Consider the following 20,926-nt stretch of genomic DNA (forward strand, 5'->3'; position numbering starts at 1 on the left):
TATGAGGTTCCAGTACAGGACTGTAATATAATCCTGAGATTGGAATACGATGGCATGACATATGACTTGCACAACATAGGCTTTCAATACTAGTGTGGACACTTGGTGGTCAAATTTCAGATTGCTACATATTTGTGTTCCCAGTGCTTGCATCACTGGATTTCAGCATAGTGGGGCTGTTCTCAATGCTGTAATTAACAGGGAATTCCACTTTGCAGAAGTACAAAATAAAGACACGTTTGTATTTATTTCTAGACCTTGTGGCTTTGTCACCATTCATTTGTCCTTGTTAGCCCCTCCTGTACTATGTTAACATCACAGCTAGACTCAATGATTGCACCCAGTATGCAAGAATCAGCAAACGCAGTAAGCCAAAGGCCATATACTTTAGCCTAAACTGTTTAGAAATAGATTCTAAACAGTAAAGGGCCAAGCACAGATCCCTGGGATATGCCAGTGGTGACAGCTCTACTGGTACAGGTTGATTCAATAACTTTCACAGTATGAGTTCTCTCAGTGAGCCAATTGGTTACCAATCTAGTGATGTAAGGTTTAATCCCCAGCTGGGAGAGTTTTTCAATGATACCTGCATGGGCGATTGTATTCAAACACTAGGCCAGTTTAGGATAGTCAGTATGCACTGTTTTACCTTCATCCAGGCCTATCACACAGAATCAATGGGCTGTGACATCACAGATCACCTATAGCGTGACTGAGCACATATACGTACCTGACATGGTTGAATACACACTTCAACACACCCTCCATACAGACAAAGTTGGGGGGGAGGACAGCACCTGATGCATGCAGGTATAGACTCTCCTCATCTGTGAGGTAAACTGATATGTCATGATGAACCTTTTCTAAATGGACAATAGTGATATCCTGGCTGTGTGCAACAGATCTGTGTGAGCGGTTAATGCTATATCATGTCTGTTACATCTGTTAGATGTCCTCAAAGAGGTCATCGAGGGCATGCATTATGACAACACTCTCATCTTTTTGAACTTGACAAGGCATTTGACACAAATCCACACTGAGGTATTCATATCAACACTGGTTAGATTGTAGCCATATACACCTATATCACCAAGTAGGTAGACCACTGTATCACATACTTGCCATCTAAATATGCTGAAATGTGTGAAGTAACCTTTAGCTTAGGTCCAGTGATCAGGTCTATACATCAGGGCTGTTTGCTATGCCCTTTCCTGTCCATTATTTAAGTGGCAGACATCACAGAATACATACACATCCTATGTTCAAACAGCTGTCTGAAGGACTACAGATTGTGGGCAATCATTGACTCCATCTGTGATATTAGTATAATACAGACAGTAACAACACACACCAAAGATTGCTGCCACAGCCATGACAACACCTGCAATGGCATAAAAACATGGGGAGATTTGTTATGTCAGGAAAACAAACACACACAACCGAAGTATAATGTAGACATCACAACCTGTAATCAGACCAGTAGGTATGTGACCTATGTCCTGGGGTAGATGGTAAGTGGAATGTTCACCAGTATGTGGTCAAATTGCTGACTACTCCCTTCTATGTAACACAACTACTGAGTATGTGAAGAACATCCACATCAGAGGCCATAATACCGCCATGGTTCGCAGCCTTCATTACACCAGTAACTGAGTACAGTGCACCCTTCTTCATGTACCTCCCTACACATCTTCCAGTGATGCGTAACTGACACATAACACCTTTGTCACACATCTTATTGGTCATACCTAGGTATTCTTTTTGTGGCATAAATATTACCCCCATCAAGTTGTTACACCAAATGCATGTGTGCTACCTGTTCTGGTGATGCACACAGTACACACACAGCTGTTTGACAGCATCAATGGCATGGGTAACATTCGTGAAGGTGTGGATTGTGCATACATATGTATGTCATGCACACCAGTCAACTAGCCTGTATTGATCATAATGTTGCATAGAGGTATAGTAATGTCCATTCTAACACCTCCAGCATATTTTACAGTGCCAGGACAGTGCAGATATGTCATAATAGTTGTGCAAATGTGTTGTGCAGAATCATCTGTGATGATTCTAAATCATATATGTTATGTCAGAGACATGGGATTACTGGTGGTATTATTCTGATATTGTCCATGACTATGCTTGCTTCTTTTAATGCTGTCCATGAGCTTTTACCTGTGTCTCTCTGTGGAGATTATACTCATAATCAGACATATCAGTTTGCACAGCTTAACAATGTGCACCCTACACCTATTGTATGTCAGATCCCTGATAGATGTTCTCAGCATTATTCATGTAAGGATACTTATCTCACACAAATGCCTTCCCCATTGTTATGTCACCTTGTGTGATAGTCACATAATACACATTTTCACTGTGCAGTCCTTACTGTACCATATTGATATGTGATTGATGTTGCTGTTACAAATGTCTTCCATTGACATGCCCTCATCTGCTGTATATTAGGCTGTCTCACATGTCCTCTTTCCTTGTGTTCATTCCTACAATTCATCTGCATGTCCCTATTCAATACACACACTTCCCCTAAGTGTTTATTTTACTTGTCAGTCCATGCACCCGTACAAATAATTTACACAACTTCAGTACAGAAAGCCAGGAATTTAATTTCATAATACTCTGCACTGTATGTACTGTCCTGTACTGTGTTTGGACCATATACATATCTCAACTGTCCAGATTTTCACAGAATGTTCAGATTTTTGCCTTATATATCTTCTGGTATGTTCCATATCAAATTTGTGGTTTTCTGCCATATCAGGCTGATGTGACTCAATAATTACATACACCTGAGTTTCAGACTTCAAATCCTTCAGAAAATGTATCTTAACACAAACCCTTTGTTATGGTAGCACATTTCTAAAGAGCAAATATGTTAAATCTGTCCTATGTCTGGGTCATTGTCCCCCGTTATGTTGAGCTTTGTTCAGATGTCTTGCACTAAGAGAATAAGAGCTATGAAAGTATATCTGTTAAGCCCTGCTGATCATTGTGGCATTCTGCACAAAACCATGGACCTTCTGTGCTCTGACTTAAACAGGATTGCTTTGTGTGTTTGCTTACAAGGATTCCTGACTGGCACACTGTTGCCAGCCACTAAACTATGCTTATTTATGTTTAAAGGCAGTGTGTGACATGAATATGCAATGAGCATTGCTGCTCACTACACATCACCTTGCCCACATATAAACTCCATGTAAGCTTTATCTAAAGCCTACACGGAGTTTACTGAATCCCAGGGAGTATGTGAATGCATACTGCTGCGGATTTCTGAATCAGCTGGACTAATGTCCTGTTAAAGATACACAGGGGTCTGCCCTGCAATTTTGGTTACCAATAGGCAAGACTCTTATTCAAACTGACTCAGTGAGATACTACGGTTTAAAGTACAATTCCAGGACACATTCATGATTGTGATCTTATTATATATCAGGAAAATTTCTGGAATTTATTTTTGTTTTTATTTCTAATTTTAATTTTTATTGAATGAAAGGGTCATTAGCCCTATAAAAGTGGGTTAGCACCTGAGTAGGTTTTTGTTAATGCTCATTTTAAATATTTTCTCAGAATGATGGATGTTTGTTGAAGGTACCTGAAAGGTCTTTCAGATTATACTTCAATGTTTGGTAGCACTTAGTTTGGTCTACAATTTAAAATGTTGTTATTTTTTTCTTTTATGCACTTATTTTGGGGGTACAAACATGGAAGATAGACCTTCTCATGCCTGGCTGGCTGAAAGAGCAATTCATGCCAATTAAGTGAAAGCCAGACATCCAATCTGATGCAAGACAAGATCAGGCCAATCATAGCTTCCATGCTAATTAGGTGAAAACTGGGCACCCAATCCGATGTGAGACTGGTTCAGGCCAATCCTAGCTCTCCTCCAGACTCAAGCCCTGCCCCTAGTAATCCTAATGTTATGTAAGACAGCATCTAACTGGTTTGTTATTGTATAAAAAAGCACTCTTTAAAACATCATACATAAATTATCTGTAGTTCAACTCATAAATGGTTGCTGCACTTTATTGAGAGAAGATAAGCAGCCATCAACATAGGATTGCTTTACTACTCTTTCAGAGGCTCCAAATGGACTACATTAACAAGAAGCTATATTTTGAAAAAAAAAACTTTTAATGGTCTGTAGCCACTTAATATCCCATGGCATTTTATGTGAGGAAAACTAATCAAAAACAAAAGGATAGAATCTGTAGTCATTTATCTGATATAAGAAGAAAAATACAGACTGATGCCTTATACAAACATATAGAAGTAAAAGGACATCAATTTAAACTTATGCTGTTGCAAATAATAATTACATCCATTAGAGGTGGGGATATTGTAACAAAAATGGAAAGAGCAGAATGTAATTTTATAAATAAATTACACAATGATATATACTCTGGTTTGAATGAAACTTTCAGCATAATACCTGCTTTGAAAGTGTTACTACAGAGATATTAGCTTTTAGGATAGGGATGGTGTATCTCTTTAGGACTGTTTCTTAGATGACGTTATGTGACTAATAAAGAGTTTTAAGAGTTTGAAACTATTTCAAATTGACATGAGGGAGCACTATTGTTAAAGCTTGGAGCTACAATGAGAGTAACCATAAAACACCTCAATTCAAAGTGAAATTCAACAAGAAACCAACCCAAACGTAAACTGCAACCATTTAGTCATAAATCTATAAAGACCATAAAACATGTCAAGATTAGTTAAGTGCTTTTGTCCTGAAAAAGACTTTTTCAAAACTGCCAATACATCAAAATAGGATGTTAAAAACAATGTTCCACCCAATCAGATGACAGAAAAACTAAAACTGACCAATAGCAAGTTGTATAATCAAGGCTACCAGTAAGCCTACCAATTATGTGTCATAAAAACACTTAAGTCCGAGAATTTATTGAACCAAAATTGCTGTTTGTATTTTGAAACAGGCAAAATCAAGCAGTAGTCATTAATGCCTGGGAAAGAATACACATCTAAGCAAAAGTGCTATAAAAACTCTTGCTTATTTAAAAACTCTTTCCATGGCTCATTCTGCTCAGAAATAGTGATTTTCTCCAAAATAAAAAATATGAACTTTTTAAAATTCTTGCATAATGTGGAATGTAAAGGGCACTATTTGCATTAGCTTTCTTAATATCCAGGCAGTGTTTGTATATCTGCTTCTTTAACTGATGCTCAGTTTTGCCCATGTAAAATGCATCACATGAGATGGATTGACTTAAATACACAACTACATTAGTATTGCAGTCAAACTTGCCTGGAAAAATAATAATTCAGTGAAAGTTTTTAACAAAAGTGGTCTTGGTGTCTAGAATAAAACAATACTGTTTATACCTACCACATTTATTCATCTTTAATTTACCAACATCATCTAGAGTAGGTAACAACTCTAAACTACATTTTATGTTTGCACCTCTTTTAAAAATACTTTTTGGTTCAAATCCAAACTTGACTAAAAGATCTTCTGAAAATCTTCTCTGTCAATTTTAAACAATATATGTCTAACATATTTGGCTTAATTTGTAACGGTGCAGACTAAAGCTTTCTTAACATTGTCAGCAGCGGAACCTTCATTCCTTAATGAAAAAGACCTATCTAACAAAATGGGCTGATAAGCCAAATTTCTTTTACAGTAGACGTGCATTTTGCACTGATTTATAATTCTGCTTGGATAGCCCCTTGCTAAAAAACATTTGTTGTAATTTATGTATTTATTTCTCAAATACACCTTCTTCAGACACCATTCTTGAAATTCTTATCATTTGGCCTTTAACAATGCCCTTCTGAAGAAATGGGTGATTGCTTGACCAAAGCAAGTTACTGTTAGAGAAAGTAGGTTTTCTATAGACTGTCCACTGATAGCCTTTTTGAAATTTGTCCTTGTATAAATTAACATCTAAAAAATGCATGGCTTCTTGTGAACACTTATATGTAAAATGTAAACAAACTGGTGGAGCAATTTACCGCCAGATTTATGAAGCCCTTTATTGCATGCAGGATTAGTCTAAGAGCTATTATCGGCAATATGGCAGACGTGCGATCCAGGAACGAGCTCCCAGGATGTGCACGTGAGCTCTTAGAATAATCCTGCATGGACCGAGCTCCTGTATGCAAATTACTCTCATTTGCAGGTGAAAACCATGCAAATGAGGGTAATTTGCAATCCAGGAAGCTGGCAGCTGTCCGTGCAGGACGAGTGCAGTCTGCAGAAATGTACTCGGTTAGTAACTGAGTACAGTTCTGCAAATTACAAAATGGAGCTATGACAGCTCCAAATAAAGGCTGCATATCACTGAAGAAGCATGCCAATGGCCAAGTAGAAGGCCATTGGCATTGCAAACTGTTTAAAAAAACAAACAAAAAAAACTTTTATTTTTTTTTCGCAGATCTCTGCTGTTTAAGCATAGGGCAGTGGTGCTCAAAAGGGATCGGGGGGAAATAATAAAATAAACCTAAAATAAGCATTCTAACTAAAAGCAGTATTCTGCCATGCAAGCCAATGGCAGGCAGAAGACAACCTGGCCAGTGAGTAATGGTTGCTAAGGGGGGAGGCTCAGTGTGGGACATGTAACTATTCATTAGCAGGCAATTCTATGCAAATGAGGGGAAGGATAGTGAATTCCAGTTTTCTCCAGGGTGTGAGGCAGGTCCCAAGAGTGTAAGAGTATAAATAGCTGCCTCACACCCTGGAGAAAACTGGAATTCACTATCCTTCCCCTCATTTGCATAGAATTGCCTGCTAATGAATAGTTACATGTCCCACATTGAGCCTCCCCCCTTAGCAACCATTACTCACTGGACAGGGATGTGTCTAAACCTGCCTAGCACTCTTTACAAAGTGTAAGCGGGTGTGTGCGCCGCACACCGGGTTTTACAGGAAGAAAAAAGAAGTTAAATCAGGAAATAGCAGCTCTGTGCACATTTGAGCACTCCGTTTGCGTGGCGCGCACACGGGCTTAAACAGGGAGGCAATGGGAAGGGAAAATAGTAGTAGGAAGGTAATCAAGGAGAATTAGCTTAGCTGACAGGTGAAATGTATTAGAATCAGCCAATTACACAGGCAGCAGACCAGCCCAGCACACCACTATAAACTATGCAAACACCTTCCCCCTTGTTTTTCCCAAAAACTCTGCACCACCGATGTATACGAATGGGGAAATCTTACAAAACAAAAGCAAGAGAAAAAATGTTACGGGCTGCTTTTACTATCATAAACCAGCATGTGCAAGAGGCTGAGGGTGGTGAGGATGTGAATGCTGCTGAGCAACCCACATTGAGGAGATGGAGAAGAGTGTACAGACCCAGGGTAACCTACCAAGGGCTACAAGAGCTGGAGACAGTGGAGCGCTATAGGGTGGACAGGGACCTCCTACAGCAAATTGTTGAGCTGTGCAGGCCACGCCTCACACACAGAACTAACAGAGGGGAACCCATCGCAGTGGATACCGAGGTATGTGTAGGCCAAAGAATACTAGCTACAGGTTCCTCCCAAAGGCCAACTGGGGATATGATGGAGATTTCACAGGCATCAGCATCCAGGGTACTCCACCAGTTCCTGGATGCCATGTCAGCACATGTCGGTGAGCACATATATTTCCCCATCACCGGTGAGGCGTTGGCCAGCAATATGCATCTCTTTCGCCAAATAGCAGAAAACCCTGAGGTAGTGGGTGCAATAGACTGCATGCACATATGCATCAAAGCACCACCTGGTGAGCGGGGTAGGGTCTACATCAACCACAAGGGCTTCCCCTCCATCAACTGCCAGGTCGTGCACAATGCCCAGGGCATAATAATGAATGTGTGTGCTGGCTGCCCTGGAAGCTACCAAGATTCTCACATCTGGCATCTGACGCAGCTGTACAGGAGATTTGTCAATGGGGACATCCCACATGGTCACCTAGTGGGGGATGCTGGATACGCACTGTAGCCATGGTTGATGACACCCATCAGAAATGCACACACACCCAGTCAAGAACTCCATAATGAGGCACACGCACAAACACGAATCATAACAGACCGTGTGTTTGGGATGCTGAAGTCATGGTTCCAGTGCCTGGACACATCTGGTGGAAGCTTGCAGTACTCACCAACTACATGTACCCAAATTGTCCTTGTATGTGCCATGCTACATAATATGATCCTGCAGAAACAGCTGCAGCAGGAACAGCATGGGACAGGGCCACACAGCCCCCCACCATTGCCAAGACCTGCACAGGCACAGAGTGACTCGTAGGTGGAACAACCTGAGCCTGCCCCAGTAGGCAGAAGGAGGCATGCCCAGTATGCCCTGGGCTTGGCAAAGAGGCAATGCATAGCACATGCACTGACGCAGTAGGGACCCAGGGAATGACACCTCTTTCTGACTCGCACATACAGTAAAAGGGATGCCAAACATGACACTACCTGTGCTCAACCATGTATAGGGAGTGTACTATGTGCCTCTGACATAGGCAGCCCTGCAGCACCACCCTCAATACTGGAACACCCACAAGGTAAGTGACTCACACATGCCAGTTGTGGGGGATCACATACCCAACAACAGTTACAGCCAGTAGGATAGGTGTAGAAACACAAACAAATGCTGTACTATGGCCTCTTAATAAGCCCTATGGGTAACCCCTCCCCCAGGCCTACACAGACAGACTACAGCAGGCCAGGCAGTTGGATGTAAGTTGTGAAAGCTAGGAAGTCAGAAATTAATATGTAGGTAATTAAAGCTAAGATCTGTAGTACACTGGTATGCCTCTAGCCAGCACGATAGGTAAGACTACAGACTGAAATGAAGTACCCGACATACCAGTACAGTAAATGTGTACAAGTGTCAGGTGTGCTCCCCCATCCTACATACACTTATAGTAACAGTAAGGTGTGCCGCCCCCACTCCTGTGTAGAAATGTAGAAACAGTCAGGTGCCCCCCCCCCACACTATGCAGAAATGTAGCAACAGTCAATGCCAAATTACCAATGGATACCCTACAGACACAGCATGCTACCCATCAGTGTACAACACAAAGGTCAGCACCGCAGTACAAACTACATAGACTTGATCCACACATGCCATACAGATGGCCATACTGGGCATGCTCACACACACAGAGGAATGAAGGCAATGTCAGTCAACAACATACTGAAAGGTCATACTGGGCATACTCACACACTTAAACACATGAAGGCCATGTCTGCAAACACAAGTGGACCAGCCATATCTGGCAGTCGCAGTTCTTAGTGCAGGCACATGTCAGTATGCACCACTCCTGCCTTGCACACACCGTGGATAGGAATACAGACATATATGTAAGAACAACACACTATAATAAGCCAAAGGTAGATGGACATAGATGTGTGGAAAAGGGTGACAGTGACAAGGAGCCATCCAGGCCTGTCCCACCCAGCATACAGCCAAAGGGCCCCAAACACATGAGGTGCAGATGTCACTCACTGCAGATACTAGCTACCAGTATCTGTCAGCATGACAGACTATGTGGTGCACGTGCCAGCTGTGCAACATGACTGTACAAGGAAGTAGTCATCTAGTAGCTGTATACATGTACCTGTGACATATAACCCCGTGTGTGCCCGCATGTGGCATGTCAATCCCTACATGAATGGGTTATGGCCCATGCACACACTGCCATTCCCACAGCAGTATTATGACAAGCCTGCTGAGGTCATCCAATGTGAAATACACCTTTGGGAGAGCTGTAACTCAGTAATCTCCATGGTGCGTCCCATAACTGTGTACTGCTGTAGTGATAAACTAGTTAGGTAGTAGTTCTAACCCCAGACTTGGCAATTGTGTGAGTGTGTGCATGTCTGTCTGTCTCTGACTGTGTAGAGAGAAATGCTTTTTAGGCTACTCACACTCTGTACAATTCATATATTCAACTTTGCCAAGGCTGCTAATGTCACTCACCTAGAAATACACCAATGGGAAAGTCATAGCCCAGTAATCTCCGTAATGTGTCCTGTAACTGCATACTGCTGTAGTATGATAAAGTAGTTAGGTAGCTGCTCTAACCCCAGACCTGGTAACTGTGTGTGAATTTGTGTGTGTCTGACTGAGTAGAGAGCAATGCCTTTTTAGGCGACTCACACTCCGTACAATTCATATACTCAACTTTGGCAAGGCTGCTGATGTCACTCACCTAGAAATACACCTCTGGGAAGATTATAGCCCAGTAATCCCTGTAGCGCATCCAGTAGTTGTGTACTGCTGTATTGTGATAAAGTAATTAGGTAGGTGTTCTAACCCCAGACTTGGCAACTATGTTAATGAGTGTGTGTGTGTGTGTGTGTGTGTGTGTGTGTGTGTGTGTGTGTGTGTGTGTGTGTGTGTGTGTGTCTGTGACTGACTGACTAGAAAGCAATGCTTTTTAGGCTACTTGCACTCCGTACAAATTATATACTCAACTTTGGCAAGGCCACTGATGTCACCCACCTAGAAATACACCTCTGGGAAAGTCATAACCCAGTAATCTATGTTGCGCGTCCTGTAACTGTGTACTGCTGTAGTGTGATAAAATAGTTAGGTAGATGTTTTAACCCCAGACTTAGCAACTGTTTGTGTGTCTGATTGAGTAAAGTGCAATGCTTTTTAGGCTACTCACACTCTGTACAATTCATATACTCAACTTTGGCAAGGCTGGTGATGTCACTCACCTAGACATACACCTCTGGGAAAGGTGCAACCCAGTAATCTCCATAGCAAGTCCTGTAGCTGCGTACTGCTGTAGTGTGATAATGTAGTTAGGTAGATGTTTCAACCCCAGACTTGACAACTGGGTGTGTGAATCTGACTAAGTAAAGAACAATGCTTTTTAGGGTACTCATACTCCTTAGAATTCATATACTTGACTTTGGCAAGGCTGTTGATGTCACCCACCTAGAAATACACCTCTGGGAAAGTTGTAGCTCAGTAATTTCTGTAACGTGTCCTGTAATTGCATACTGCTGTAGTGTGATTTAGAACTGTGGCAGGGTTCCATCTCCACCCATGGCCGTGCTGGATGTTTTGTGTGTGTTTCAATGTCTGTGTATGCATTATAGGCTACTCACTCACAGTACATTTCAAATGCCCTACTTTGGCAATCCTGCTGATGTCATTCATTGTGAAATACAACTTTGGGGGAAATGTTATTTTGTAATCCCTGTGGTGCAACCTATAACTGCTCCATGTGGTAGTGGGATATAGACCTTGGTTAGGGGTTCTATACCCACACATGTCAGTTGTAGATGTTTTGTGTGTGTCTCACTGTCTGTGTAGGGAGCAACGCATTTTAGGCTAGTCACTTGCAGTACTGTTGAAATGCCCTTCTTTGGTAATCCTGCTGGTTTCATTCATTGTGAAATACACCTTTGGGGAAAGATTTTTCTAGCAATCCCTGTGGTGTATCCTATAACCACTCCATGCTGTAGTGTAATATAAACCTTGGTCAGGGGTTCTATACCCATATATGTCAGTTGTAGATGTTTTGTGTGTGTCTCACTGCCTGTGTAGGGAACAATGCATTTTAGTCTAGTCACTCGCAGTACTGTTGAAATGCCCTAGTTTGGTAATCCTGCTGATGTCATTCATTGTGAAATACACCTTTAGAGAAGAAGTACTCCAATAATGTCCGTGGTGTTGTAGTGTAATAAACTAGTTAGGTAGGGGTTCTACTCCCAGACAAGACAGGTGTGTGTGTGTGTCTGTCTGTGTGTGTGATTGGGAGAGGGTTTTGCTTATTTCTTTTATGGTGGCCCTACTATATATCACAATGACAACCATACAGGGATAACAGATATAAATTAGCAGAGAGGCTGGGGTGCAAAGCCATACCCATGCATGTGAAATCAAGGCCAGCTAATCACAGTTAGCAATACCACTATTACCCAGAGCACACACTCAACCCATTTGTCATACTCACACACATGCCTAGGCAACAGCCAATATGTGGGTAGTACACTGCATATTGGCCACTGATAGTAACTATGCAGTGATAGCAGTGGGCTACAGAGGGCATGTTACTCTGCCCCTCTGTCCAATATGCACGTATATGCAGACAGTGCACCTCCACCATGTTCCCCAATGGACACCTGCACCACCTGCGGTGCCTTCACATGTGACTCACAACGGACATACCATGCCTGACAACATGCCCTGTATGGACAGATGACACTGACATCAGGGAATGCTGTTAGCATGCTGTCAATGTAAGTACAGGGTAAACCTGCTACCCATTACCAGTTCCTGCCCCAGGTGGGCAAGACTGGCACATCTGATGATAATCTGTGTTCACAACATGGGCCAGGCACCCCAGATACAGTTCCATATGTCACTGTACATGTATGTGGGGGGTGTGCACATCCTAGACACCATCCATGTCATGGACTAAGGAACACAAAACTAAACAACTAAACTTAACTTCCTTTCACATTTGTAACCATTATAACAACTCATATTAAACTTTTTTTCTCTCAGTCCACTCTACCTCCTACAACTCTCTCACCCTCCTTCTGTCTCCTCTATTTTTCTAGTTTTACCAACTAAACTTAACTTCCTCTTATATTTGTAACCCGATAACAACTAATATTAAAATTTCTTCTCTCAGTCCACTACCTCTTACAACTCTCTTTCCCTCCTTCTGTTATCTCTATTTTCACCTGTTACTAGACATCTTTACTCCTACACAATACAAGACACCTTCCTTCACCTCGCACTACCCTTACCTATTCAACCCAATGGCCTCTAAACATAACTCTATTTACACATACCTCCTACTCTTACCTACTATTCTAGCTTCCCTAACTCTAGCATTCACACTAACCTTCTTTGAACATTATTCTCTGCTAAAACAGCACCACCACTACCAACAAACCCAACCATTCTCACATATATATTCCCTCAACCACATTAACATAACCTCTACGTCTAGCTATACCCTTCCAAAGTACCACATATCTACCCATATCACTTACTTCCATGACAGAAACCCCCCTTACAACTACTTTAAAATCATAAAACTAATACAAAAACCTCAACAACATCCCCTCTTAGATGGTGATATCCATCCAAACCCTGGTCCCAATACAAGACTTCCCAGAGACCCACTTAACCAAAAACCCCACACCACCTCTACCCCAACAAGTCCATCTAACTCCCTTCTGATAGCCCACCTTAACATCCATAGCATTAACAATAAAATATCCCATCTTCATGCACTCCTAGATGTACACAAATTTGATATCCTCTGTATTACTGAAACTTGGCTTAAACCTTCAACCAAAGACCATGAGATTACCCCCCCCCCCAGGATATAACATCCTGAGAAAAGACCATATTACCAAAAAAGGTGGGGGAGTAGCCATGTTTTATAAATCAGAACTCCAAGTATCGCCCTTCAATGTACCACTTCCCACAAACTCCATTGCAGAAACCCTTTTAGCCAAACTGCAAATCAATAACTATAAATCCATCTAGATAATCTGTTCCTACCTTCCCCCTGGTAACAATATCAGTACTCTAGAAAATATACTTAGTGGCCTATCTATCCACCTGCCCAAGGAAACCATTGTGTTAGGTGACTTTAATATAGACTGGGCTACCTGTAGGTTTCCCAATCCCATTAATCACATAAATCTTTATGGTTTCTCACAAATGATAACCACCCCTACTAGAACCCACAAACAAAGTGGTAAGGAAACCATACTAGACTGGATTCTCATAAACAGTCACCCTACTACTTATAAACCAGGAACCATTCCAGATGACATCAATGACCATGCTCTTACCTATATAATTAAACAAAAACTTCATAGGCCCAATCCTACTATTTTCCAAACCTCCCATTCAAAAAAAACTTTCACCCTGAGAACTTTCAAACAGAACTGAAGGCATGTGACTGGTCACCACTGCTCCATCTTCAACTTGATGAAGCAGTCACCTACTTTAATACTACATTCCTTCAAATCCTAGACTTTCATGCCCCCTATTGCTCATCCCGAATAAAGACCAAAACTGCCCCATGGCTCACAAAACAAACTAGGCAAAAAATCCTCCTAAGAAATAAAATCTGGGACAAGTGGAGAGCCTCTAAAAGCCCTTCTGACCACCTTTACTTTAAATAATTAAGAAATGCCACCAAAAAAGAAATTCTGCTAGACAAAAAAAACTTTTACCTTCACCTCCAACAAACCCACAAACAAAAAACACAAAATTTCTGGTCAGCTATGAACAAATTACTTCACCCAGGGCACACCAAGTCTCCCACCCCATCAGGAATAACCCACAATAACCCTAAACTGATAGCTGATTCCTTTAACAACTACTTTATAGAAGCCATACAAACTCTAGCTAATACTCTACCACCCACTATCTCCCTCCCACCTAATACCACAACAAATTCAGTTCCTTCTTTTCACATACAACCATCCCTCATTTATAAACTCCTTCAAAAACTCAAGCCATGCACCCCTTCTGCTGACTGTATACCAGCAGAATACCTGCAAATTGCAGCTAAAGTAATTGCCTATCCTATTTCTAACCTTATTAATAGAACTGTTTCAGAAAGTAAAATCCCTCTTATATGGAAGGTGTCTCACATCATTCCTCTACACAAAGGTGGGACATCAACTGATATTTTCAACTTTAGACCAATCGCCCTACTCTCTTCTATCGCTAAAATAATGGAAAAATATATCCACCAACAACTACTTGACCATCTTCTCCACAACAATTTACTTGCCAACTTGGTTTCAGACCATTCCATACTACTTCAACTGCCATGCTAACCTTTTCTGACTGTATAAACAAAAATCGTAACAATAACTCTCTTTCCTCTGCTTTGTTTATCGACCTTTCAAAAGCCTTCGATATGGTCAACCATAATCTGATTATGGAGGTATTAAAAGCCCATTCACTGGACGCACAGGCATTACTCTGGTTTAAATCCTATTTAGACAACCGACATCAAGCAGTCCTTTGGGACAATAAGCTTTCAACTCCCCTCCCCATAAACCTTGGAGTCTCTATCCTAGGCCCTCTTCTCTTTTCAATGTTTATTAATGACCTAAATACTAAAATTCCTCAAGCCACCTGCATACAATATGCTGATGATTCTACTTTAATCTGCTCAGCTAGGTCGCCAGCCACACTCCAGACCCTCACCCAATCTGTATTTCATACTGTTGAAAACTGGTTCATGTAACACTGCCTCCTCCTGAACCCCAAAAAAACAAAATTATTACTCTTTACTCCTACTCTAAAATCACCACAATTTCTCTTCACTATAACCTCTAACAATGGAACCACCATATCCCCTGATACCACAACCCATCTCCTGGGCATAACCATAGACAACAACCTTAGCTATGACCATCACATCAACGCTACCATAAAATCTGTCAACAAAAAACTAGGTTCCCTGTATAGAATCAAACCCTTCCTTACACCAACAGCCAGAACCACTATAGCCCAGACTCATCTGATCTCTACCCTTTTTTATGCTTCTGCCATTTATACTAATCTTTCTAAAAAACAACCTTAACAAACTTGCCACTAGCTATAATAACATAGCCAGATTTGCTACTGGCAACCCTTTTAGAACCCACCACACTCTCAACCTCAAACAATTGGGATGGTTAGAACTGCAGCACCAACTACTCTGTCATCAACTTACTATAACCCAAAAGATACTTTACCACCCTAATAATACCCCAATCCTCACTAATCTGACTACCCCTTACAAAAACCTTACAACTCTTCACTCAGCCAATACGCTTCTAGTTTCCACTATTAAATCTAAAAACAAAGCTGGAGACTCACTTTTCACTAACACAGTGGGTAAAGCCTAAAACCAGCTTCCAAGTGAACTTTCTACTCTCTCTTCCACACATCTTTTTAAAAAAAACATCTCAAAGAACATTTTAAAACTCACTGGCTTTGCCCCTGCACGAACCCTGACTGATTTCCCACTTACTCATTCCTGCTCTCCCTTTTACTTCACTTCTCCAGTGTACTATATTGCTCAAACTTTTCAATGTCCTTTCTGCTGTACTATGTTTCCTACCTGCACTAACAAAAAAAAAAAAAAAAAAAAAACTTGTTATAACTTTTTTAAAATGTATTACTCTTTGTGTTTTTTCTCTGTCAAATATTGTTTATTCTTCTGAATTTGTTCTTAGTTCATTCCCTTCTAAATACCTCAGAACACAATATTTTTTGGTTTTCTTTTTTCTTTCACAAATATTCCAATATTGTTATCTGTACTTGATAATAGCTTTTTTATATTAATATTGTATAATAATGTTTTTCTGTCTATGCTTGGAGCTTTTCTCCACGGGCCTCTACTGAAAATGGACATGTATCCAGTTAGAGCCCAGTCAACAAATGTAAATAAATAAATAAATAAATAAATAAGCACATACATGGCAAGTGATACACAGCATTGGCCACACACAATAGTCCCCTAGGTGACTGGATGGGGGATGCAATACCCACCTGTGTGGGCAAATGCAGAAACTACAGGCCTGAGCCATAATGCAGACCATTGTCATGTGACCTGATGCCAAGGTATACCCATCACCTACCCTTGTACAGCCTGCTGGCACAGTTGACCACCACACACCCATGCAATCATGCACCCATGCATGTCAGAACTGGCACCCTGTGTGTTCATGTGTGTGTTGTATGGTGTGTATTTCCACAGCCACACTCACTACAACCCCCCAGTGCATACTGAAGCATGCTGTCTGATGTCTGACACCTCCTCATACTCTTTGCCCATACGACCTCCATATGACCCGTGCAGTGCATGTGATGCATGCACATTGATGTGTTGTGGCAATCCCACTAGTGATGAGTTGCACTCCTGGCCCTGCCAAGTGTGTCAGTGTGTGTGCATCCCTGTGTGAGTGTGCCTGCGTTGATGCTGTCACCTGTTCATGCAGACAGGCACATGTACATCACCTACCATATATCTACCGTATCCCTGTTGCAGATATCACTCACCATTACATATATGTTCTGAGTGCTCCACAGCAGGTAATCCATGTGGCGCATCCAATAACTGCATCGAACTGTAATAGCACTACATAGTTGTCGGGGTTTGATACCCTGTGCTGGTAGGTGTGTGACACAAACATGCTTCAGTTTTACTCTCCCACCTCTCCCTGACATGTATTTGCCTCTGTCTGCCTTCCCCACTACCTTTCTGGTGGATGTGGAGACCCACACCTGCTTTGCTTAGGCAGCAGCATGTGTATTTTAAGTGATGCTCATGATCAGCTGATGACCTCTGCACAAATTGCAGCCCCCTCCCCCCCCAGCTGATTGCATGTGGAACAGCTGTGGTAACATTCCCATAGCCAGTTGCATGGAAACACACTCCAATACCTAGGAACATCATGGTGGTGTTGGCCCTTTTCAGTCACTGTGAGCAGGAACTATATCTGTTATTTGGCAAACAGCATCTCAGATGGATTGGGGATTTACCTCTAACAACATGCACTGTGGAAAGAGGGAAAAAAACAGGAGGGGGATGTGCCTGACCTGACTACAGACTACAGACTGTAAGTGTTGCTATACTCCATTTGGAGTAATGTTGGATTAACAGTGTTTATCAGGATATGCCTGTCGTACATGTCGCAATACCTGCCATGTCAGTTCCATGTATATGAGGAATCCCCATCTGCAGAGTCACCTGCAGACTGGGCAGTGTTGTGCCTTTGGTTCCATGTGTTAGCCACGGTGTATCTATCTGTGGAATGCTGAAGGTAGTGTGAGAATTGCAGTCTGTAGATGGTGAACGCTGTTACAGTTACTGACTTCATAACTCTCATAGGACATATGTTGCAACAAACCCCATTACAATGGTAAATTTATGAGGTTATCACAGCAACATGTCTATACTGGCCCTGTGTATGTGCTGTCAGCCACAGCTCTGTCAACCTTTGTACATATGTCGTGCATGAAGTGGTGCATATGTGCTGTACACCATAAATAGTGTCATCATATCTGATAGCAAGCCAGTGATATATCAGTTTGCTATACATGTCATGTACAGTAGGGGTTATATTTCATGACATAACCTGGACATTCTGTGGATGTTTGTACAGTACTGAGGTCTGTGTAGTGATGGTGAATGTCGGCATTGTGTGTATTGTTAATATGTACTTTAGCCTGTGTACAGACTGTGGTAGATGTCATTGTTCTATCTCCCCTTCTATCTGATGTTACATGCTGCCCCATTCTATGGTACCATTTTGCCATACATGTTAGTAGGGCCATACACACACATGCCCCATACCACAGACAGCCATCAGACCAAACTGTGTAGCAGCCCGGTATATGTAGGGTCATTCTGTGAGTGGTACATATGAGGATGTTATAGAACAGATAGTCCATATATTATAATATTATGCTAGCTTACCATATGTGGCTGTGGTTGTGTTCACATTGGTTGTGGTCATGCACTTTCACACAGGTGTATCTTACCATGTGCTGTGACATGGCTGTTGAGCCTGCTATATATGCAGATACATGTGCATTCCCCCATATGAGATGTAGGCCAGTGTTGAGCCAGTCTGCCTGTAGCCTGCACAGTGCATTGTTACATGCCTAGCAGCTTAGTGTACTTACCCAGTGAGATGTCACGTGTAGATACTTGCCAGATGTACTGCTTCCGGGCCTCCCGTAAAAGTCATGTAAGTCAGACAGAGCAGTGGGATGCTGTACAGATGTATGTCAATATTTAGTGGGTAGTATGTGTCCATGGCACCCCTGTACCAGCGGTAATTATGTGTCAGGCCAGACAGGAGTGTGTGAATCCAAAACCTATGGTGGCAAATGTATACCAGTCATTATGTGTTATACCCATCTACATGGCTAACTACATCCATATTGTCAGGCCTGGTACACATGTTGTGCATTAAGGGATTATGTGTATACCTCTGGACTGTACAGGGTATGTCCAAAGTTCCACATATATTGGCCAATATCTCTGCTGCACTCCACAGGAGCATTACATGCTAGCGGCGGTACTTTACAATGATTTCCTTAGGATGTCTGTCAGTAGCCAATGGCACTCATGTTATAAGCAGATGTCACCTTCCACACACACCATGTCTGTGAAGACAATCCCAATGACAGTAGCAGTAGTCTAGTAATATACCTGCTATACATACCTGACATCCCCTTGCACTACGACTTTGGGACTATAGGGGCTGGGGTAGGGCTACACTCCATGTCCAGGACATATGGTGGAAATATATGTATATATACTTATCCAGATAGCCATATATATATATATATACACACACACACACACACACATATATATATATATATATATCTATATATATATATATATAGATATGGGTCTACCTGACAACGCCGAAAGCTGACAACACCGACGATGAGAAGACCGACACCAGAAGATCAAAAACTGAGATGACCGACGGATGAAAACCCCAATGCTGAGAACACAGACATGTGAAAAGGCTGTGTAAGTATGTGGTAGTGATGGACATTAGGGTTAGGGTGCGAGTAAGGTAAGTGTGCGATACTGACGGACTCTAGGGATAGGGGTGGGTTAAGTGAGTTAGGGTTAGGGCGCGGGTTAGGTGAGTGTGCGATAGTGACAGTCTTTAGGGTTAGGGGCGGGTTAAGTGAGTTAGGTTAGGCTGGGTTAGGTGAGTGTGTGATAGTGACAGTCTTTAGGGTTAGGGGCGGGTTAAGTGAGTTAGGGTTAGGGCGCGGGTTAGGTGAGTGTGCGATAGTGACAGACCTTAGGGTTAGGGTTTGGGTTAAGGTTATGGATAGTTGTGTATGTAAGGTTTAGTGTGGGTTTGTAAGGATTTTGGTGTGCTTGTGTTGTGTGTGTGTGCTTTTTGGACAGGGGATTTGTTTTGTTTGTTGATTGTCGGGATTGTGGTGTGTCGGGCATGTGAGGTTTCGTATTTGTGACCTTCCGGTTATGTGGTGTCGGTGATTTAGTTGTCGGTGTTGTAGTGCGTTGGTGTTGTCAGGTAGACCCATATATATATATATATATATATATATATATAAATATATATATATATTTTATATATAGATATATATATACATATCTATATATAATATATATATATATATATATATATATATATATATATATATATATATATATATATATATATATATATATATATATATATATATATATATATATATATATATATATATATATATATATATATATATATATATATATATATATATATATATATATATATATATATATATATATATATATATATATATATATATATATATATATATATATATATATATATATGTATATATATATATATATATATATATATATATATATATATATATATATGTATATATAATTACACGTGTACTACTTCCAATTACCACTGTCATGGCAACCACCTACTATAAATCCCTACAGCATGTGGACGTGGTCCCTTTACATTTTCTGTGTGATGGACATCCTTCCTGTGTGTGGCATTAGTGTTACAGACAGCAGGTAGCAATACCTCTTACAGGAGAACCTGCACACTCAGAGCAGCCACATATTTGTAGGAGGATCAGGAACTACAGACAGACTGTGAGTAGAGTTGTGTTATGCTTTTGTATAGTACTGGTGTTACAGGGTGTGTGTGTGTGTGTACATACTAGTCTACCTTGGAATGCAGTCTGTCTGCATAGCTCACTACTGTGAGCCTATCCTCTTGCTGGACAGAGGTATGCCTATCATGTGTTGTTCATTCACCACACAGGTCCTGTGTCAGATATTACACTGGCAGTGTGTGTGTTGAGTGCTATCAGTACATGGCTACATCCATTTCTGTTTCTAACATCAATTCCCTGACTAAGGGTATGTTGCAGACTATCCTGTAACACCAGCAC

The sequence above is a fragment of the Protopterus annectens genome, chromosome 1.part2, assembly GCF_019279795.1.
Source record: "Protopterus annectens isolate FY-2018-M chromosome 1.part2, PAN1.0, whole genome shotgun sequence".
NCBI lineage: Eukaryota > Metazoa > Chordata > Ceratodontiformes > Protopteridae > Protopterus > Protopterus annectens.